This window comes from Triturus cristatus, chromosome 12, assembly GCF_964204655.1.
Source record: "Triturus cristatus chromosome 12, aTriCri1.1, whole genome shotgun sequence".
NCBI lineage: Eukaryota > Metazoa > Chordata > Amphibia > Caudata > Salamandridae > Triturus > Triturus cristatus.
The window spans coordinates 725,558,961-725,581,940 of record NC_140595.1 but is presented as its reverse complement, the minus strand read 5'-3'; the positions used below and the strand labels follow the sequence as shown (position 1 = coordinate 725,581,940).

The following is a 22,980-nucleotide window of genomic DNA, read 5'->3' as shown; positions in this document are numbered from 1 at the left end:
AGAAGAATTTCCAAGTGAAACAACGAAATTTTAGCCTATGGAAGAAACGTGAGTTATCGGCTTTTAGGTAAGTACTCGACTGGCAGAGTTATGGTTCTGGGCATAGACTCAGGGGTCTCCCAGGGGAGTCCCAGCCTACTTCCCAAGCCTTAAACTCCCCTTTTATTACATATATTTACACCTAAGGTAGGCCCTAGGTAGTCCTAGGTGCATGATGCTATGTAAGTAAAAAATAAGATATGTACTTTGGTGGTTCGCGTGTCCTGTAAGTACCAAACAGTCTATTTCATTTTTCACTACTGTGAGGTCTACCCCTCTCATAGGTTAGCTCTGTGTATTCCCCTATACTTTTATTTGGTAATTCCATATCGGAGAGGAGTAGCTTTATTTATTTATTGAAAATCCTACTTACTGGTGAGGTTGGATTTAACTTTACTATTTTAGAAATGCCACTTTTAGAGAGTGAACATTTCTCTGCACTTACTGCTCTATTTGCCTGAAACCTGGCCCCAATACACGTCTGGATTGGGCTGGGTGACAGCAAAATTTGTGCCTTCCCTCTAGAGAGCCACAACACAGGTCACTCAACTGCACCTGGGGGGTGAGCTCCGCTCCCCCTCCACCCCCAATAGGTTCAAGAACGATAATTGATGTAAGTAAATACATTATAGCTACAGCTTATAATCATGCGAGTTTAAATCATTTGTTGTTAGATGGTTTAAATATTTGAAAGGATCTGTTTTTAATAGACATTTTACAAAAACCACTGGCACATTTGCTAATTCTGTAAAATTAACACCCAACTGCCGTGACATTGCCAACCACAATGCCGTGACTCGGATTCAAACCAAGGTTGCTGCGGCCACAACGCAGAGTACTAACCACTATACGATCACGGCGAGCTACTTGGGCTCAACGACATACAGTGACATGGAGAATTTATAATTCGGAACACTCAGGGCTATTCCTGTGATAGGCTGGATGTATTCATTGCTTCCTCATTCCTCATTCAGAGGCTGCGTCTCCTCAGTGGTTGATAGGCTGAAACCGTTTCCTGGCCGCCTGCTTGTGAAATGCCAGGAGTCAAAGTTCACACATTACACTTGCGGACCTGTGATGGGACACCAATGCAGAGAAACCCATCTGGCACAGACCTTCTATTCTGTCTATTAGACCTGCATCTTCCCTGCATCTTTCAAGCCATTTGTATGTGAAGCAAGAAAGAGTTAGAGAGTGATCCATCTACACTTTTATAGGGAGGATGTCGCCGTGAGCTCCTCCCAGCTAATCACACGAACAGCAGAAAAGCAAGATAAATACACAGTTGAGGGGTGGGCTGCATGGTTATGTTTTTGAGTAAATATTGAAACTGACCTCAGTGGCTCATTAGCAGAGCTGCGGCTAATGACTGGTGCCAAATCATGATGAAGCAAGCACCATGGCTCGTAGGGGACCCACAACACGCTTTTCTTAGCTCACTGAATTAAAGTATAAACTTCTGCCGTGTGTGAGTGGTAAAGGCTTGTTAATATGGTTCCTTTTCCAATTCAAGTCTGACAACAAGAGGCAGGAACCACGTGGCTTCGGAAGCTCAGGAAAGTAGCCACCAACCACAGAGAAAGAGAGAACTGGCAGTATGAGAGGTGGAGAAAACAGAAGCGGGAGCAAGGAGCTCAAATGAGATTGATGGCGTTTAAATAGAGCGCGTAAAGGAACAGTTACACAGCTAAGAAATGGGAAAGACAGACTAGGGAAAAAAACACAGAAAGAGCCTGTAGATGAAATTCTCTTCCTGGGACAGCAGGTTAAGAGAAATTACACATGGGGAGGTTAAGCATGTAACACGGGCGAGAATAAAAAAGAAAATGCAGTTTTATGAAGTGTGTTTGCCAATCCAGCCAGCACTTTTGTTCTATTTCTCTCTTTGCGTCTTTTATTGGTAAAGTAACTTTCAAGTGCATGCGCAGGTATGAATGAGAGAGCAACGGTATAATAATTTGAAGCGTTTACACCAGTGCTAAAGTAGGAATGAGGTGTAGCAAAGACATGAAAGAGGTAGCGATAACAAATATGTGGAGAGGCAATAGTGACACAAAAATAAGCCACCTATTTATAAAACTGAAATGGAAGAAATACTAAAGGTTAACTTCTGAAATTGTAGCCGATAATAAAAAGATTTTCGTTGTTGGCAGGATTCGAACCTGCGCGGGGATACCCCAATGGATTTCAAGTCCATCGCCTTAACCACTCGGCCACAACAACTTGCTGTAAGCTGCCTACAAATATTTTGTTTGAAAGTTTTGAAGTTTTCCCACATCAAAGTACTGATATTCTGCAATGCGCTTTTTAAAAACAATGTTTTTTTCATCATGCACGTTCTGTCCTAAAAACAAAAATTGCATGAGTATATCTCTGGATCTGTAAAAGGATACGCTTGCATTCAAACTCCCTTGTGGCACTCAAGTTTTTTGGACCCTGTTGCACTCTGTTTTTGCGCTGCTTTTAGTCTACGACCCATATTACAGAAGTCAACCATCTCTGAGTATTTGGGACTCCTTTGTAAGTGCCTTATCTTTAATCCTTGAAAAGCTCTATAATAAAGGGGTCTGTCAAAGATTGCTTGAATGGAAGATAAAAGAAGGCCCACTTGTCTCACCAAATGCAGTAGAGAAACCTGATGTTTTACTCATGTTATCCTTAGTTCAGTTTTTGGTAGACCTGGCATCCTTAAGGTGGCCTACCAGCAACCTTTTTGCTTTTCACCTCACGTTTTGCTGTATCTTTATGTTGGCCTTAGCACTCTAATCACTTTATCACTACTGTGAGAAAGTGGCTCTGTATATACTGTTCCCAAATAGGTACAGTGTGCACAGAGTCCCCAGTCCCCAGAGGTTAGGCAGAGGCTAAAGTTAGATATAACCTTACTCTCTAAAGTGGTAGCTTGCCGAGCAGTAAGGCAGTATCAGAGTACAGTGTAAAACATTTGTTGTACACACTCAGTCAGCAAATGGTCTCACACACTCAAGAACTGAACTCTAGGCCATTGGTTTGCATACAAAAGATATTGTTGTTTTATTTTAGAACCAACAATAGGTATCAAAATATACTTTCTCAGAATGAGATGCTTTAGTTAAATACTTTGCAATAGGCAATTGACTTTTGCAGGTCATAGTTACAGTTTATTGCAATAGGCAACACAATTTGAATCACAATAATACATTGAGCTCAATGGGAATTTTAAGTTATATGCAATTAATTACTTTCAGGATTACTTTTCTAAATCCAGGACTGGATCCTAGATTCAGTCCTGGGACAGTTCTTGGAAACAAGTGAGTAAATTCGTTTTAGTTACTGTTGTGATTTTTAAGCAATATTTTGCTATTTTACAAGTTGACACTTAGAAACTTTTGCTGATCAAATTACCAATGTTATCCTATGGAAGAAAATTCACTTAGCAGGTAAGTGGGGTTATGGTTCCTTTTTCTAGGTCAGTGTTGGATCCTAGATCCAGCACTACTGTACCACCTGTAAGCAGGTGAGAAACTGCGTTTAAGTTATACAGGCGATTTTTAAGGAATATTTACATGTTTGCAAAATCGACACTTAGAAGAAATTTCACAGAAAAACAGTCAATGGTTTCCTATGGAAGAAAATTCAAGTTACGGGTAAAGTACATTCTCGTTACTTTTGTAATCCAGTGCTGGGCTCCTAGGCTCAGTACTGGGACATCTATCTAAAACAGGTAAACAATTACGTTTTCACAGTTGGTACGATTTTTAAAGAATATTTGTAAGTTTCAAAAATCGACACTTAGAAAATTTTCAGCAAAAAGCAGGCAATGATATCCCATGGAAGGAAATTCGAGTTACTGGTAAGTACGGTTAAAATTACTTTTCAGGGTCAGTACTGAGCTCCAAGATGCAGCACTGAGGTCTCTCCTGATAACAGGTGAGTAAATCAGAATTCGTTGTTCGGCTGATTTTAGATGAATATTTTAAAGTTCCAAAACTCCACACCACTTAGAAGAATTTCCAAGTGAAACAACGAAATTTTAGCCTATGGAAGAAAAGTGAGTTATCGGCTTTTAGGTAAGTACTCGACTGGCAGAGTTATGGTTCTGGGCATAGACTCAGGGGTCTCCCAGGGGAGTCCCAGCCTACTTGCCAAGCCTTAAACTCCCCTTTTATTACATATAATTTACACCTAAGGTAGGCCCTAGGTAGTCCTAGGTGCATAATGCTATGTAAGTAAAAAATAAGATATGTAATTTGGTGGTTCGCGTGTCCTGTAAGTACCAAACAGTCTATTTCATTTTTCACTACTGTGAGGTCTACCCCTCTCATAGGTTAGCTCTGTGTATTCCCCTATACTTTTTATTTGGTAATTCCATATCGGAGAGGAGTAGCTTTATTTATTTATTGAAAATCCTACTTACTGGTGAGGTTGGATTTAACTTTACTATTTTAGAAATGCCACTTTTAGAGAGTGAACATTTCTCTGCACTTACTGCTCTATTTGCCTGAAACCTGGCCCCAATACACGTCTGGATTGGGCTGGGTGACAGCAAAATTTGTGCCTTCCCTCTAGAGAGCCACAACACAGGTCACTCAACTGCACCTGGGGGGTGAGCTCCGCTCCCCCTCCACCCCCAATAGGTTCAAGAACGATAATTTATGTAAGTAAATACATTATAGCTACAGCTTATAATCATGCGAGTTTAAATCATTTGTTGTTAGATGGTTTAAATATTTGAAAGGATCTGTTTTTAATAGACATTTTACAAAAACCACTGGTACATTTGCTAATTCTGTAAAATTAACACCCAACTGCCGTGACATTGCCAACCACAATGCCGTGACTCGGATTCGAACCAAGGTTGCTGCGGCCACAACGCAGAGTACTAACCACTATACGATCACGGCGAGCTACTTGGGCTCAACGACATACAGTGACATGGAGAATTTATAATTCGGAACACTCAGGGCTATTCCTGTGATAGGCTGGATGTATTCATTGCTTCCTCATTCAGAGGCTGCGTCTCCTCAGTGGTTGATAGGCTGAAACCGTTTCCTGGCCGCCTGCTTGTGAAATGCCAGGAGTCAAAGATCACACATTACACTTGCGGACCTGTGATGGGACACCAATGCAGAGAAACCCACCTGGCACAGACCTTCTATTCTGTCTATTAGACCTGCATCTTCCCTGCACCTTTCAAGCCATTTGTATGTGAAGCAAGAAAGAGTTAGAGAGTGATCCATCTACACTTTTATAGGGAGGATGTCGCCGTGAGCTCCTCCCAGCTAATCACACGAACAGCAGAAAAGCAAGATAAATACACAGTTGAGGGGTGGGCTGCATGGTTATGTTTTTGAGTAAATATTGAAACTGACCTCAGTGGCTCATTAGCAGAGCTGCGGCTAATGACTGGTGCCAAATCATGATGAAGCAAGCACCATGGCTCGTAGGGGACCCACAACACGCTTTTCTTAGCTCACTGAATTAAAGTATAAACTTCCGCCGTGTGTGAGTGGTAAAGGCTTGTTAATATGGTTCCTTTTCCAATTCAAGTCTGACAACAAGAGGCAGGAACCACGTGGCTTCGGAAGCTCAGGAAAGTAGCCACCAACCACAGAGAAAGAGAGAACTGGCAGTATGAGAGGTGGAGAAAACAGAAGCGGGAGCAAGGAGCTCAAATGAGATTGATGGCGTTTAAATAGAGCGCGTAAAGGAACAGTTACACAGCTAAGAAATGGGAAAGACAGACTAGGGAAAAAAACACAGAAAGAGCCAGTAGATGAAATTCTCTTCCTGGGACAGCAGGTTAAGAGAAATTACACATGGGGAGGTTAAGCATGTAACACGGAGGAGAATAAAAAAGAAAATGCAGTTTTATGAAGTGTGTTTGCCAATCCAGCCAGCACTTTTGTTCTATTTCTCTCTTTGCGTCTTTTATTGGTAAAGTAACTTTCAAGTGCATACGCAGGTATGAATGAGAGAGCAACGGTATAATAATTTGAAGCGTTTACACCAGTGCTAAAGTAGGAATGAGGTGTAGCAAAGACATGAAAGAGGTAGCGATAACAAATATGTGGAGAGGCAATAGTGACACAAAAATAAGCCACCTATTTATAAAACTGAAATGGAAGAAATACTAAAGGTTAACTTCTGAAATTGTAGCCGATAATAAAAAGATTCTCGTTGTTGGCAGGATTCGAACCTGCGCGGGGATACCCCAATGGATTTCGAGTCCATCGCCTTAACCACTCGGCCACAACAACTTGCTGTAAGCTGCCTACAAATATTTTGTTTGAAAGTTTTGAAGTTTTCCCACATCAAAGTACTGATATTCTGCAATGCGCTTTTTAAAAACAATGTTTTTTTCATCATGCACGTTCTGTCCTAAAAACAAAAATTGCAGGAGTACATCTCTGGATCTGTAAAAGGATACGCTTGCATTCAAACTCCCTTGTGGCACTCAAGTTTTTGGGACCCTGTTGCACTCTGTTTTTGCGCTGCTTTTAGTATACGACCCATATTACAGAAGTCAACCATCTCTGAGTATTTGGGACTCCTTTGTAAGTGCCTTATCTTTAATCCTTGAAAAGCTCTATAATAAAGGGGTCTGTCAAATATTGCTTGAATGGAAGATAAAAGAAGGCCCACTTGTCTCACCAAATGCAGTAGAGAAACCTGATGTTTTACTCATGTTATCCTTAGTTCAGTTTTTGGTAGACCTGGCATCCTTAAGGTGGCCTACCAGCAACCTTTTTGCTTTTCACCTCACGTTTTGCTGTATCTTTATGTTGGTCTTAGGACTCTAATCACTTTATCACTACTGTGAGAAAGTGGCTCTGTATATACTGTTCCCAAATAGGTACAGTGTGCACAGAGTCCCCAGTCCCCAGAGGTTTGGCAGAGGCTAAAGTTAGATATAACCTTACTCTCTAAAGTGGTAGCTTGCCGAGCAGTAAGGCAGTATCAGAGTACAGTGTAAAACATTTGTTGTACACACTCAGTCAGCAAATGGTCTCACACACTCAAGAACTGAACTCTAGGCCATTGGTTTGCATACAAAAGATATTGTTGTTTTATTTTAGAACCAACAATAGGTATCAAAATATACTTTCTCAGAATGAGATGCTTTAGTTAAATACTTTGCAATAGGCAATTGACTTTTGCAGGTCATAGTTACAGTTTATTGCAATAGGCAACACAATTTGAATCACAATAATACATTGAGCTCAATGGGAATTTTAAGTTATATGCAATTAATTACTTTCAGGATTACTTTTCTAAATCCAGGACTGGATCCTAGATTCAGTCCTGGGACAGTTCTTGGAAACAAGTGAGTAAATTCGTTTTAGTTACTGTTGTGATTTTTAAGCAATATTTTGCTATTTTACAAGTTGACACTTAGAAACTTTTGCTGATCAAATTACCAATGTTATCCTATGGAAGAAAATTCACTTAGCAGGTAAGTGGGGTTATGGTTCCTTTTTCTAGGTCAGTGTTGGATCCTAGATCCAGCACTACTGTACCACCTGTAAGCAGGTGAGAAACTGCGTTTAAGTTATACAGGCGATTTTTAAGGAATATTTACATGTTTGCAAAATCGACACTTAGAAGAAATTTCACAGAAAAACAGTCAATGGTTTCCTATGGAAGAAAATTCAAGTTACGGGTAAAGTACATTCTCGTTACTTTTGTAATCCAGTGCTGGGCTCCTAGGCTCAGTACTGGGACATCTATCTAAAACAGGTAAACAATTACGTTTTCACAGTTGGTACGATTTTTAAAGAATATTTGTAAGTTTCAAAAATCGACACTTAGAAAATTTTCAGCAGAAAGCAGGCAATGATATCCCATGGAAGGAAATTCGAGTTACTGGTAAGTACGGTTAAAATTACTTTTCAGGGTCAGTACTGAGCTCCAAGATGCAGCACTGAGGCCTCTCCTGATAACAGGTGAGTAAATCAGAATTCGTTGTTCGGCTGATTTTAGATGAATATTTTAAAGTTCCAAAACTCCACACCACTTAAAGAATTTCCAAGTGAAACAACGAAATTTTAGCCTATGGAAGAAAAGTGAGTTATCGGCTTTTAGGTAAGTACTCGACTGGCAGAGTTATGGTTCTGGGCATAGACTCAGGGGTCTCCCAGGGGAGTCGCAGCCTACTTGCCAAGCCTTAAACTCCCCTTTTATTACATATAATTTACACCTAAGGTAGGCCCTAGGTAGTCCTAGGTGCATGATGCTATGTAAGTAAAAAATAAGATATGTACTTTGGTGGTTCGCGTGTCCTGTAAGTACCAAACAGTCTATTTCATTTTTCACTACTGTGAGGTCTACCCCTCTCATAGGTTAGCTCTGTGTATTCCCCTATACTTTTTATTTGGTAATTCCATATCGGAGAGGAGTAGCTTTATTTATTTATTGAAAATCCTACTTACTGGTGAGGTTGGATTTAACTTTACTATTTTAGAAATGCCACTTTTAGAGAGTGAACATTTCTCTGCACTTACTGCTCTATTTGCCTGAAACCTGGCCCCAATACACGTCTGGATTGGGCTGGGTGACAGCAAAATTTGTGCCTTCCCTCTAGAGAGCCACAACACAGGTCACTCAACTGCACCTGGGGGGTGAGCTCCGCTCCCCCTCCACCCCCAATAGGTTCAAGAACGATAATTTATGTAAGTAAATACATTATAGCTACAGCCTATAATCATGCGAGTTTAAATCATTTGTTGTTAGATGGTTTAAATATTTGAAAGGATCTGTTTTTAATAGACATTTTACAAAAACCACTGGCACATTTGCTAATTCTGTAAAAATAACACCCAACTGCCGTGACATTGCCAACCACAATGCCGTGACTCGGATTCAAACCAAGGTTGCTGCGGCCACAACGCATAGTACTATCCACTATACGATCACGGCGAGCTACTTGGGCTCAACAACATACAGTGACATGGAGAATTTATAATTCGGAACACTCAGGGCTATTCCTGTGATAGGCTGGATGTATTCATTGCTTCCTCATTCCTCATTCAGAGGCTGCGTCTCCTCAGTGGTTGATAGGCTGAAACCGTTTCCTGGCCGCCTGCTTGTGAAATGCCAGGAGTCAAAGTTCACACATTACACTTGCGGACCTGTGATGGGACACCAATGCAGAGAAACCCACCTGGCACAGACCTTCTATTCTGTCTATTAGACCTGCATCTTCCCTGCATCTTTCAAGCCATTTGTATGTGAAGCAAGAAAGAGTTAGAGAGTGATCCATCTACACTTTTATAGGGAGGATGTCGCCGTGAGCTCCTCCCAGCTAATCACACGAACAGCAGAAAAGCAAGATAAATACACAGTTGAGGGGTGGGCTGCATGGTTATGTTTTTGAGTAAATATTGAAACTGACCTCAGTGGCTCATTAGCAGAGCTGCGGCTAATGACTGGTGCCAAATCATGATGAAGCAAGCACCATGGCTCGTAGGGGACCCACAACACGCTTTTCTTAGCTCACTGAATTAAAGTATAAACTTCCGCCGTGTGTGAGTGGTAAAGGCTTGTTAATATGGTTCCTTTTCCAATTCAAGTCTGACAACAAGAGGCAGGAACAACGTGGCTTCGGAAGCTCAGGAAAGTAGCCACCAACCACAGAGAAAGAGAGAACTGGCAGTATGAGAGGTGGAGAAAACAGAAGCGGGAGCAAGGAGCTCAAATGAGATTGATGGCGTTTAAATAGAGCGCGTAAAGGAACAGTTACACAGCTAAGAAATGGGAAAGACAGACTAGGGAAAAAAACACAGAAAGAGCCTGTAGATGAAATTCTCTTCCTGGGACAGCAGGTTAAGAGAAATTACACATGGGGAGGTTAAGCATGTAACACGGGGGAGAATAAAAAAGAAAATGCAGTTTTATGAAGTGTGTTTGCCAATCCAGCAAGCACTTTTGTTCTATTTCTCTCTTTGCGTCTTTTATTGGTAAAGTAACTTTCAAGTGCATGCGCAGGTATGAATGAGAGAGCAACGGTATAATAATTTGAAGCGTTTACACCAGTGCTAAAGTAGGAATGAGGTGTAGCAAAGACATGAAAGAGGTAGCGGTAACAAATATGTGGAGAGGCAATAGTGACACAAAAATAAGCCACCTATTTATAAAACTGAAATGGAAGAAATACTAAAGGTTAACTTCTGAAATTGTAGCCGATAATAAAAAGATTTTCGTTGTTGGCGGGATTCGAACCTGCGCGGGGATACCCCAATGGATTTCGAGTCCATCGCCTTAACCACTCGGCCACAACAACTTGCTGTAAGCTGCCTACAAATATTTTGTTTGAAAGTTTTGAAGTTTTCCCACATCAAAGTACTGATATTCTGCAATGCGCTTTTTAAAAACAATGTTTTTTTCATCATGCACGTTCTGTCCTAAAAACAAAAATTGCATGAGTATATCTCTGGATCTGTAAAAGGATACGCTTGCATTCAAACTCCCTTGTGGCACTCAAGTTTTTTGGACCCTGTTGCACTCTGTTTTTGCGCTGCTTTTAGTCTACGACCCATATTACAGAAGTCAACCATCTCTGAGTATTTGGGACTCCTTTGTAAGTGCCTTATCTTTAATCCTTGAAAAGCTCTATAATAAAGGGGTCTGTCAAAGATTGCTTGAATGGAAGATAAAAGAAGGCCCACTTGTCTCACCAAATGCAGTAGAGAAACCTGATGTTTTACTCATGTTATCCTTTGTTCAGTTTTTGGTAGACCTGGCATCCTTAAGGTGGCCTACCAGCAACCTTTTTGCTTTTCACCTCACGTTTTGCTGTATCTTTATGTTGGCCTTAGCACTCTAATCACTTTATCACTACTGTGAGAAAGTGGCTCTGTATATACTGTTCCCAAATAGGTACAGTGTGCACAGAGTCCCCAGTCCCCAGAGGTTAGGCAGAGGCTAAAGTTAGATATAACCTTACTCTCTAAAGTGGTAGCTTGCCGAGCAGTAAGGCAGTATCAGAGTACAGTGTAAAACATTTGTTGTACACACTCAGTCAGCAAATGGTCTCACACACTCAAGAACTGAACTCTAGGCCATTGGTTTGCATACAAAAGATATTGTTGTTTTATTTTAGAACCAACAATAGGTATCAAAATATCCTTGTCTCAGAATGAGATGCTTTAGTTAAATACTTAGCAATAGGCAATTGACTTTTGCAGGTCATAGTTACAGTTTATTGCAATAGGCAACACAATTTGAATCACAATAATACATTGAGCTCAATGGGAATTTTAAGTTATATGCAATTAATTACTTTCAGGATTACTTTTCTAAATCCAGGACTGGATCCTAGATTCAGTCCTGGGACAGTTCTTGGAAACAAGTGAGTAAATTCGTTTTAGTTACTGTTGTGATTTTTAAGCAATATTTTGCTATTTTAAAAGTTGACACTTCGAAACTTTTGCTGATCAAATTACCAATGTTATCCTATGGAAGGAAATTCACTTAGCAGGTAAGTGGGGTTATGGTTACTTTTTCTAGGTCAGTGTTGGATCCTAGATCCAGCACTACTGTACCACCTGTAAGCAGTTGAGAAACTGCGTTTAAGTTATACAGGCGATTTTTAAGGAATATTTACATGTTTGCAAAATCGACACTTAGAAGAAATTTCACAGAAAAACACTCAATGGTTTCCTATGGAAGAAAATTCAAGTTATGGGTAAAGTACGTTCTCGTTACTTTTGTAATCCAGTGCTGGGCTCCTAGGCTCAGTACTGGGACATCTATCTAAAACAGGTAAACAATTACGTTTTCACAGTTGGTACGATTTTTAAAGAATATTTGTAAGTTTCAAAAATCGACACTTAGAAAATTTTCAGCAAAAAGCAGGCAATGATATCCCATGGAAGGAAATTCGAGTTACTGGTAAGTACGGTTAAAATTACATTTCAGGGTCAGTACTGAGCTCCAAGATGCAGCACTGAGGTCTCTCCTGATAACAGGTGAGTAAATCAGAATTCGTTGTTCGGCTGATTTTAGATGAATATTTTAAAGTTCCAAAACTCCACACCACTTAGAAGAATTTCCAAGTGAAACCACTCAATGTTAGCCTATGGAAGAAAAGTGAGTTATCGGCTTTTAGGTAAGTACTCGACTGGCAGAGTTATGGTTCTGGGCATAGACTCAGGGGTCTCCCAGGGGAGTCCCAGCCTACTTGCCAAGCCTTAAACTCCCCTTTTATTACATATAATTTACACCTAAGGTAGGCCCTAGGTAGTCCTAGGTGCATGATGCTATGTAAGTAAAAAATAAGATATGTACTTTGGTGGTTCGCGTGTCCTGTAAGTACCAAACAGTCTATTTCATTTTTCACTACTGTGAGGTCTACCCCTCTCATAGGTTAGCTCTGTGTATTCCCCTATACTTTTTATTTGGTAATTCCATATCGGAGAGGAGTAGCTTTATTTATTTATTGAAAATCCTACTTACTGGTGAGGTTGGATTTAACTTTACTATTTTAGAAATGCCACTTTTAGAGAGTGAACATTTCTCTGCACTTACTGCTCTATTTGCCTGAAACCTGGCCCCAATACACGTCTGGATTGGGCTGGGTGACAGCAAAATTTGTGCCTTCCCTCTAGAGAGCCACAACACAGGTCACTCAACTGCACCTGGGGGGTGAGCTCCGCTCCCCCTCCACCCCCAATAGGTTCAAGAACGATAATTTATGTAAGTAAATACATTATAGCTACAGCTTATAATCATGCGAGTTTAAATCATTTGTTGTTAGATGGTTTAAATATTTGAAAGGATCTGTTTTTAATAGACATTTTACAAAAACCACTGGCACATTTGCTAATTCTGTAAAATTAACACCCAACTGCCGTGACATTGCCAACCACAATGCCGTGACTCGGATTCAAACCAAGGTTGCTGCGGCCACAACGCAGAGTACTAACCACTATACGATCACGGCGAGCTACTTGGGCTCAGCGACATACAGTGACATGGAGAATTTATAATTCGGAACACTCAGGGCTATTCCTGTGATAGGCTGGATGTATTCATTGCTTCCTCATTCCTTATTCAGAGGCTGCGTCTCCTCAGTGGTTGATAGGCTGAAACCGTTTCCTGGCCGCCTGCTTGTGAAATGCCAGGAGTCAAAGTTCACACATTACACTTGCGGACCTGTGATGGGACACCAATGCAGAGAAACCCACCTGGCACAGACCTTCTATTCTGTCTATTAGACCTGCATCTTCCCTGCATCTTTCAAGCCATTTGTATGTGAAGCAAGAAAGAGTTAGAGAGTGATCCATCTACACTTTTATAGGGAGGATGTCGCCGTGAGCTCCTCCCAGCTAATCACACGAACAGCAGAAAAGCAAGATAAATACACAGTTGAGGGGTGGGCTGCATGGTTATGTTTTTAAGTAAATATTGAAACTGACCTCAGTGGCTCATTAGCAGAGCTGCGGCTAATGACTGGTGCCAAATCATGATGAAGCAAGCACCATGGCTCGTAGGGGACCCACAACACGCTTTTCTTAGCTCACTGAATTAAAGTATAAACTTCCGCCGTGTGTGAGTGGTAAAGGCTTGTTAATATGGTTCCTTTTCCAATTCAAGTCTGACAACAAGAGGCAGGAACCACGTGGCTTCGGAAGCTCAGGAAAGTAGCCACCAACCACAGAGAAAGAGAGAACTGGCAGTATGAGAGGTGGAGAAAACAGAAGCGGGAGCAAGGAGCTCAAATGAGATTGATGGCGTTTAAATAGAGCGCGTAAAGGAACAGTTACACAGCTAAGAAATGGGAAAGACAGACTAGGGAAAAAAACACAGAAAGAGCCTGTAGATGAAATTCTCTTCCTGGGACAGGAGGTTAAGAGAAATTACACATGGGGAGGTTAAGCATGTAACACGGGGGAGAATAAAAAAGAAAATGCAGTTTTATGAAGTGTGTTTGCCAATCCAGCCAGCACTTTTGTTCTATTTCTCTCTTTGCGTCTTTTATTGGTAAAGTAACTTTCAAGTGCATGCGCAGGTATGAATGAGAGAGCAACGGTATAATAATTTGAAGCGTTTACACCAGTGCTAAAGTAGGAATGAGGTGTAGCAAAGACATGAAAGAGGTAGCGATAACAAATATGTGGAGAGGCAATAGTGACACAAAAATAAGCCACCTATTTATAAAACTGAAATGGAAGAAATACTAAAGGTTAACTTCTGAAATTGTAGCCGATAATAAAAAGATTTTCGTTGTTGGCAGGATTCGAACCTGCGCGGGGATACCCCAATGGATTTCGAGTCCATCGCCTTAACCACTCGGCCACAACAACTTGCTGTAAGCTGCCTACAAATATTTTGTTTGAAAGTTTTGAAGTTTTCCCACATCAAAGTACTGATATTCTGCAATGCGCTTTTTAAAAACAATGTTTTTTTCATCATGCACGTTCTGTCCTAAAAACAAAAATTGCATGAGTATATCTCTGGATCTGTAAAAGGATACGCTTGCATTCAAACTCCCTTGTGGCACTCAAGTTTTTTGGACCCTGTTGCACTCTGTTTTTGCGCTGCTTTTAGTCTACGACCCATATTACAGAAGTCAACCATCTCTGAGTATTTGGGACTCCTTTGTAAGTGCCTTATCTTTAATCCTTGAAAAGCTCTATAATAAAGGGGTCTGTCAAAGATTGCTTGAATGGAAGATAAAAGAAGGCCCACTTGTCTCACCAAATGCAGTAGAGAAACCTGATGTTTTACTCATGTTATCCTTTGTTCAGTTTTTGGTAGACCTGGCATCCTTAAGGTGGCCTACCAGCAACCTTTTTGCTTTTCACCTCACGTTTTGCTGTATCTTTATGTTGGCCTTAGCACTCTAATCACTTTATCACTACTGTGAGAAAGTGGCTCTGTATATACTGTTCCCAAATAGGTACAGTGTGCACAGAGTCCCCAGTCCCCAGAGGTTAGGCAGAGGCTAAAGTTAGATATAACCTTACTCTCTAAAGTGGTAGCTTGCCGAGCAGTAAGGCAGTATCAGAGTACAGTGTAAAACATTTGTTGTACACACTCAGTCAGCAAATGGTCTCACACACTCAAGAACTGAACTCTAGGCCATTGGTTTGCATACAAAAGATATTGTTGTTTTATTTTAGAACCAACAATAGGTATCAAAATATACTTTCTCAGAATGAGATGCTTTAGATAAATACTTTGCAATAGGCAATTGACTTTTGCAGGTCATAGTTACAGTTTATTGCAATAGGCAACACAATTTGAATCACAATAATACATTGAGCTCAATGGGAATTTTAAGTTATATGCAATTAATTACTTTCAGGATTACTTTTCTAAATCCAGGACTGGATCCTAGATTCAGTCCTGGGACAGTTCTTGGAAACAAGTGAGTAAATTCGTTTTAGTTACTGTTGTGATTTTTAAGCAATATTTTGCTATTTTAAAAGTTGACACTTCGAAACTTTTGCTGATCAAATTACCAATGTTATCCTATGGAAGGAAATTCACTTAGCAGGTAAGTGAGGTTATGGTTACTTTTTCTAGGTCAGTGTTGGATCCTAGATCCAGCACTACTGTACCACCTGTAAGCAGTTGAGAAACTGCGTTTAAGTTATACAGGCGATTTTTCAGGAATATTTACATGTTTGCAAAATCGACACTTAGAAGAAATTTCACAGAAAAACACTCAATGGTTTCCTATGGAAGAAAATTCAAGTTATGGGTAAAGTACGTTCTCGTTACTTTTGTAATCCAGTGCTGGGCTCCTAGGCTCAGTACTGGGACATCTATCTAAAACAGGTAAACAATTACGTTTTCACAGTTGGTACGATTTTTAAAGAATATTTGTAAGTTTCAAAAATCGACACTTAGAAAATTTTCAGCAAAAAGCAGGCAATGATATCCCATGGAAGGAAATTCGAGTTACTGGTAAGTACGGTTAAAATTACATTTCAGGGTCAGTACTGAGCTCCAAGATGCAGCACTGAGGTCTCTCCTGATAACAGGTGAGTAAATCAGAATTCGTTGTTCGGCTGATTTTAGATGAATATTTTAAAGTTCCAAAACTCCACACCACTTAGAAGAATTTCCAAGTGAAACCACTCAATGTTAGCCTATGGAAGAAAAGTGAGTTATCGGCTTTTAGGTAAGTACTCGACTGGCAGAGTTATGGTTCTGGGCATAGACTCAGGGGTCTCCCAGGGGAGTCCCAGCCTACTTGCCAAGCCTTAAACTCCCCTTTTATTACATATAATTTACACCTAAGGTAGGCCCTAGGTAGTCCTAGGTGCATGATGCTATGTAAGTAAAAAATAAGATATGTACTTTGGTGGTTCGCGTGTCCTGTAAGTACCAAACAGTCTATTTCATTTTTCACTACTGTGAGGTCTACCCCTCTCATAGGTTAGCTCTGTGTATTCCCCTATACTTTTTATTTGGTAATTCCATATCGGAGAGGAGTAGCTTTATTTATTTATTGAAAATCCTACTTACTGGTGAGGTTGGATTTAACTTTACTATTTTAGAAATGCCACTTTTAGAGAGTGAACATTTCTCTGCACTTACTGCTCTATTTGCCTGAAACCTGGCCCCAATACACGTCTGGATTGGGCTGGGTGACAGCAAAATTTGTGCCTTCCCTCTAGAGAGCCACAACACAGGTCACTCAACTGCACCTGGGGGGTGAGCTCCGCTCCCCCTCCACCCCCAATAGGTTCAAGAACGATAATTTATGTAAGTAAATACATTATAGCTACAGCTTATAATCATGCGAGTTTAAATCATTTGTTGTTAGATGGTTTAAATATTTGAAAGGATCTGTTTTTAATAGACATTTTACAAAAACCACTGGCACATTTGCTAATTCTGTAAAATTAACACCCAACTGCCGTGACATTGCCAACCACAATGCCGTGACTCGGATTCAAACCAAGGTTGCTGCGGCCACAACGCAGAGTACTAACCACTATACGATCACGGCGAGCTACTTGGGCTCAGCGACATACAGTGACATGGAGAATTTATAATTCGGAACACTCAGGGCTATTCCTGTGATAGGCTGGATGTATTCATTGCTTCCTCATTCCTTATTCAGAGGCTGCGTCTCCTCAGTGGTTGATAGGCTGAAACCGTTTCCTGGCCGCCTGCTTGTGAAATGCCAGGAGTCAAAGTTCACACATTACACTTGCGGACCTGTGATGGGACACCAATGCAGAGAAACCCACCTGGCACAGACCTTCTATTCTGTCTATTAGACCTGCATCTTCCCTGCATCTTTCAAGCCATTTGTATGTGAAGCAAGAAAGAGTTAGAGAGTGATCCATCTACACTTTTATAGGGAGGATGTCGCCGTGAGCTCCTCCCAGCTAATCACACGAACAGCAGAAAAGCAAGATAAATACACAGTTGAGGGGTGGGCTGCATGGTTATGTTTTTAAGTAAATATTGAAACTGACCTCAGTGGCTCATTAGCAGAGCTGCGGCTAATGACTGGTGCCAAATCATGATGAAGCAAGCACCATGGCTCGTAGGGGACCCACAACACGCTTTTCTTAGCTCACTGAATTAAAGTATAAACTTCCGCCGTGTGTGAGTGGTAAAGGCTTGTTAATATGGTTCCTTTTCCAATTCAAGTCTGACAACAAGAGGCAGGAACCACGTGGCTTCGGAAGCTCAGGAAAGTAGCCACCAACCACAGAGAAAGAGAGAACTGGCAGTATGAGAGGTGGAGAAAACAGAAGCGGGAGCAAGGAGCTCAAATGAGATTGATGGTGTTTAAATAGAGCGCGTAAAGGAACAGTTACACAGCTAAGAAATGGGAAAGACAGACTAGGGAAAAAAACACAGAAAGAGCCTGTAGATGAAATTCTCTTCCTGGGACAGGAGGTTAAGAGAAATTACACATGGGGAGGTTAAGCATGTAACACGGGGGAGAATAAAAAAGAAAATGCAGTTTTATGAAGTGTGTTTGCCAATCCAGCCAGCACTTTTGTTCTATTTCTCTCTTTGCGTCTTTTATTGGTAAAGTAACTTTCAAGTGCATGCGCAGGTATGAATGAGAGAGCAACGGTATAATAATTTGAAGCGTTTACACCAGTGCTAAAGTAGGAATGAGGTGTAGCAAAGACATGAAAGAGGTAGCGATAACAAATATGTGGAGAGGCAATAGTGACACAAAAATAAGCCACCTATTTATAAAACTGAAATGGAAGAAATACTAAAGGTTAACTTCTGAAATTGTAGCCGATAATAAAAAGATTTTCGTTGTTGGCAGGATTCGAACCTGCGCGGGGATACCCCAATGGATTTCGAGCCCATCGCCTTAACCACTCGGCCACAACAACTTGCTGTAAGCTGCCTACAAATATTTTGTTTGAAAGTTTTGAAGTTTTCCCACATCAAAGTACTGATATTCTGCAATGCGCTTTTTAAAAACAATGTTTTTTTCATCATGCACGTTCTGTCCTAAAAACAAAAATTGCATGAGTATATCTCTGGATCTGTAAAAGGATACGCTTGCATTCAATCTCTCTTGTGGCACTCAAGTTTTTTGGACCCTGTTGCACTCTGTTTTTGCGCTGCTTTTAGTCTACGACCCATATTACAGAAGTCAACCATCTCTGAGTATTTGGGACTCCTTTGTAAGTGCCTTATCTTTAATCCTTGAAAAGCTCTATAATAAAGGGGTCTGTCAAAGATTGCTTGAATGGAAGATAAAAGAAGGCCCACTTGTCTCACCAAATGCAGTAGAGAAACCTGATGTTTTACTCATGTTATCCTTTGTTCAGTTTTTGGTAGACCTGGCATCCTTAAGGTGGCCTACCAGCAACCTTTTTGCTTTTCACCTCACGTTTTGCTGTATCTTTATGTTGGCCTTAGCACTCTAATCACTTTATCACTACTGTGAGAAAGTGGCTCTGTATATACTGTTCCCAAATAGGTACAGTGTGCACAGAGTCCCCAGTCCCCAGAGGTTAGGCAGAGGCTAAAGTTAGATATAACCTTACTCTCTAAAGTGGTAGCTTGCCGAGCAGTAAGGCAGTATCAGAGTACAGTGTAAAACATTTGTTGTACACACTCAGTCAGCAAATGGTCTCACACACTCAAGAACTGAACTCTAGGCCATTGGTTTGCATACAAAAGATATTGTTGTTTTATTTTAGAACCAACAATAGGTATCAAAATATACTTTCTCAGAATGAGATGCTTTAGATAAATACTTTGCAATAGGCAATTGACTTTTGCAGGTCATAGTTACAGTTTATTGCAATAGGCAACACAATTTGAATCACAATAATACATTGAGCTCAATGGGAATTTTAAGTTATATGCAATTAATTACTTTCAGGATTACTTTTCTAAATCCAGGACTGGATCCTAGATTCAGTCCTGGGACAGTTCTTGGAAACAAGTGAGTAAATTCGTTTTAGTTACTGTTGTGATTTTTAAGCAATATTTTGCTATTTTAAAAGTTGACACTTCGAAACTTTTGCTGATCAAATTACCAATGTTATCCTATGGAAGGAAATTCACTTAGCAGGTAAGTGAGGTTATGGTTACTTTTTCTAGGTCAGTGTTGGATCCTAGATCCAGCACTACTGTACCACCTGTAAGCAGTTGAGAAACTGCGTTTAAGTTATACAGGCGATTTTTCAGGAATATTTACATGTTTGCAAAATCGACACTTAGAAGAAATTTCACAGAAAAACACTCAATGGTTTCCTATGGAAGAAAATTCAAGTTATGGGTAAAGTACGTTCTCGTTACTTTTGTAATCCAGTGCTGGGCTCCTAGGCTCAGTACTGGGACATCTATCTAAAACAGGTAAACAATTACGTTTTCACAGTTGGTACGATTTTTAAAGAATATTTTTAAGTTTCAAAAATCGACACTTAGAAAATTTTCAGCAAAAAGCAGGCAATGATATCCCATGGAAGGAAATTCGAGTTACTGGTAAGTACGGTTAAAATTACATTTCAGGGTCAGTACTGAGCTCCAAGATGCAGCACTGAGGTCTCTCCTGATAACAGGTGAGTAAATCAGAATTCGTTGTTCGGCTGATTTTAGATGAATATTTTAAAGTTCCAAAACTCCACACCACTTAGAAGAATTTCCAAGTGAAACCACTCAATGTTAGCCTATGGAAGAAAAGTGAGTTATCGGCTTTTAGGTAAGTACTCGACTGGCAGAGTTATGGTTCTGGGCATAGACTCAGGGGTCTCCCAGGGGAGTCCCAGCCTACTTGCCAAGCCTTAAACTCCCCTTTTATTACATATAATTTACACCTAAGGTAGGCCCTAGGTAGTCCTAGGTGCATGATGCTATGTAAGTAAAAAATAAGATATGTACTTTGGTGGTTCGCGTGTCCTGTAAGTACCAAACAGTCTATTTCATTTTTCACTACTGTGAGGTCTACCCCTCTCATAGGTTAGCTCTGTGTATTCCCCTATACTTTTTATTTGGTAATTCCATATCGGAGAGGAGTAGCTTTATTTATTTATTGAAAATCCTACTTACTGGTGAGGTTGGATTTAACTTTACTATTTTAGAAATGCCACTTTTAGAGAGTGAACATTTCTCTGCACTTACTGCTCTATTTGCCTGAAACCTGGCCCCAATACACGTCTGGATTGGGCTGGGTGACAGCAAAATTTGTGCCTTCCCTCTAGAGAGCCACAACACAGGTCACTCAACTGCACCTGGGGGGTGAGCTCCGCTCCCCCTCCACCCCCAATAGGTTCAAGAACGATAATTTATGTAAGTAAATACATTATAGCTACAGCTTATAATCATGCGAGTTTAAATAATTTGTTGTTAGATGGTTTAAATATTTGAAAGGATCTGTTTTTAATAGACATTTTACAAAAACCACTGGCACATTTGCTAATTCTGTAAAATTAACACCCAACTGCCGTGACATTGCCAACCACAATGCCGTGACTCGGATTCAAACCAAGGTTGCTGCGGCCACAACGCAGAGTACTAACCACTATACGATCACGGCGAGCTACTTGGGCTCAACGACATACAGTGACATGGAGAATTTATAATTCGGAACACTCAGGGCTATTCCTGTGATAGGCTGGATGTATTCATTGCTTCCTCATTCCTCATTCAGAGGCTGCGTCTCCTCAGTGGTTGATAGGCTGAAACCGTTTCCTGGCCGCCTGCTTGTGAAATGCCAGGAGTCAAAGTTCACACATTACACTTGCGGACCTGTGATGGGACACCAATGCAGAGAAACCCACCTGGCACAGACCTTCTATTCTGTCTATTAGACCTGCATCTTCCCTGCATCTTTCAAGCCATTTGTATGTGAAGCAAGAAAGAGTTAGAGAGTGATCCATCTACACTTTTATAGGGAGGATGTCGCCGTGAGCTCCTCCCAGCTAATCACACGAACAGCAGAAAAGCAAGATAAATACACAGTTGAGGGGTGGGCTGCATGGTTATGTTTTTGAGTAAATATTGAAACTGACCTCAGTGGCTCATTAGCAGAGCTGCGGCTAATGACTGGTGCCAAACCATGATGAAGCAAGCACCATGGCTCGTAGGGGACCCACAACACGCTTTTCTTAGCTCACTGAATTAAAGTATAAACTTCCGCCGTGTGTGAGTGGTAAAAGCTTGTTAATATGGTTCCTTTTCCAATTCAAGTCTGACAACAAGAGGCAGGAACCACGTGGCTTCGGAAGCACAGGAAAGTAGCCACCAACCACAGAGAAAGAGAGAACTGGCAGTATGAGAGGTGGAGAAAACAGAAGCGGGAGCAAGGAGCTCAAATGAGATTGATGGCGTTTAAATAGAGCGCGTAAAGGAACAGTTACACAGCTAAGAAATGGGAAAGACAGACTAGGGAAAAAAACACAGAAAGAGCCTGTAGATGAAATTCTCTTCCTGGGACAGCAGGTTAAGAGAAATTACACATGGGGAGGTTAAGCATGTAACACGGGGGAGAATAAAAAAGAAAATGCAGTTTTATGAAGTGTGTTTGCCAATCCAGCCAGCACTTTTGTTCTATTTCTCTCTTTGCGTCTTTTATTGGTAAAGTAACTTTCAAGTGCATGCGCAGGTATGAATGAGAGAGCAACGGTATAATAATTTGAAGCGTTTACACCAGTGCTAAAGTAGGAATGAGGTGTAGCAAAGACATGAAAGAGGTAGCGATAACAAATATGTGGAGAGGCAATAGTGACACAAAAATAAGCCACCTATTTATAAAACTGAAATGGAAGAAATACTAAAGGTTAACTTCTGAAATTGTAGCCGATAATAAAAAGATTTTCGTTGTTGGCGGGATTCGAACCTGCGCGGGGATACCCCAATGGATTTCGAGTCCATCGCCTTAACCACTCGGCCACAACAACTTGCTGTAAGCTGCCTACAAATATTTTGTTTGAAAGTTTTGAAGTTTTCCCACATCAAAGTACTGATATTCTGCAATGCGCTTTTTAAAAACAATGTTTTTTTCATCATGCACGTTCTGTCCTAAAAACAAAAATTGCATGAGTATATCTCTGGATCTGTAAAAGGATACGCTTGCATTCAAACTCCCTTGTGGCACTCAAGTTTTTTGGACCCTGTTGCACTCTGTTTTTGCGCTGCTTTTAGTCTACGACCCATATTACAGAAGTCAACCATCTCTGAGTATTTGGGACTCCTTTGTAAGTGCCTTATCTTTAATCCTTGAAAAGCTCTATAATAAAGGGGTCTGTCAAAGATTGCTTGAATGGAAGATAAAAGAAGGCCCACTTGTCTCACCAAATGCAGTAGAGAAACCTGATGTTTTACTCATGTTATCCTTTGTTCAGTTTTTGGTAGACCTGGCATCCTTAAGGTGGCCTACCAGCAACCTTTTTGCTTTTCACCTCACGTTTTGCTGTATCTTTATGTTGGCCTTAGCACTCTAATCACTTTATCACTACTGTGAGAAAGTGGCTCTGTATATACTGTTCCCAAATAGGTACAGTGTGCACA

General features: G+C 40.7%; 7 non-coding genes across 7 annotated transcripts; all 7 read right to left on the bottom strand.

The window, feature by feature from the left end:
• Window positions 1-2,180: 2,180 nt before the first annotated feature.
• TRNAS-UGA (transfer RNA serine (anticodon UGA)) lies at window positions 2,181-2,262 on the bottom strand. The gene has a single exon. It is a non-coding gene; the product is annotated as a tRNA-Ser (tRNA).
• Window positions 2,263-4,850: 2,588 nt separating this feature from the next.
• Window positions 4,851-4,922, bottom strand: TRNAH-GUG (transfer RNA histidin (anticodon GUG)). The gene has a single exon. It is a non-coding gene; the product is annotated as a tRNA-His (tRNA).
• Window positions 4,923-6,196: 1,274 nt separating this feature from the next.
• TRNAS-CGA (transfer RNA serine (anticodon CGA)) lies at window positions 6,197-6,278 on the bottom strand. The gene has a single exon. It is a non-coding gene; the product is annotated as a tRNA-Ser (tRNA).
• A 3,940-nt stretch (window positions 6,279-10,218) lies between these two features.
• TRNAS-CGA (transfer RNA serine (anticodon CGA)) lies at window positions 10,219-10,300 on the bottom strand. The gene has a single exon. It is a non-coding gene; the product is annotated as a tRNA-Ser (tRNA).
• Window positions 10,301-14,242: 3,942 nt separating this feature from the next.
• On the bottom strand, window positions 14,243-14,324 carry TRNAS-CGA (transfer RNA serine (anticodon CGA)). The gene has a single exon. It is a non-coding gene; the product is annotated as a tRNA-Ser (tRNA).
• Window positions 14,325-18,265: 3,941 nt separating this feature from the next.
• TRNAS-CGA (transfer RNA serine (anticodon CGA)) lies at window positions 18,266-18,347 on the bottom strand. Its single transcript has one exon. It is a non-coding gene; the product is annotated as a tRNA-Ser (tRNA).
• Window positions 18,348-22,288: 3,941 nt separating this feature from the next.
• TRNAS-CGA (transfer RNA serine (anticodon CGA)) lies at window positions 22,289-22,370 on the bottom strand. Its single transcript has one exon. It is a non-coding gene; the product is annotated as a tRNA-Ser (tRNA).
• Between the last annotated feature and the right edge of the window lie 610 nt (window positions 22,371-22,980).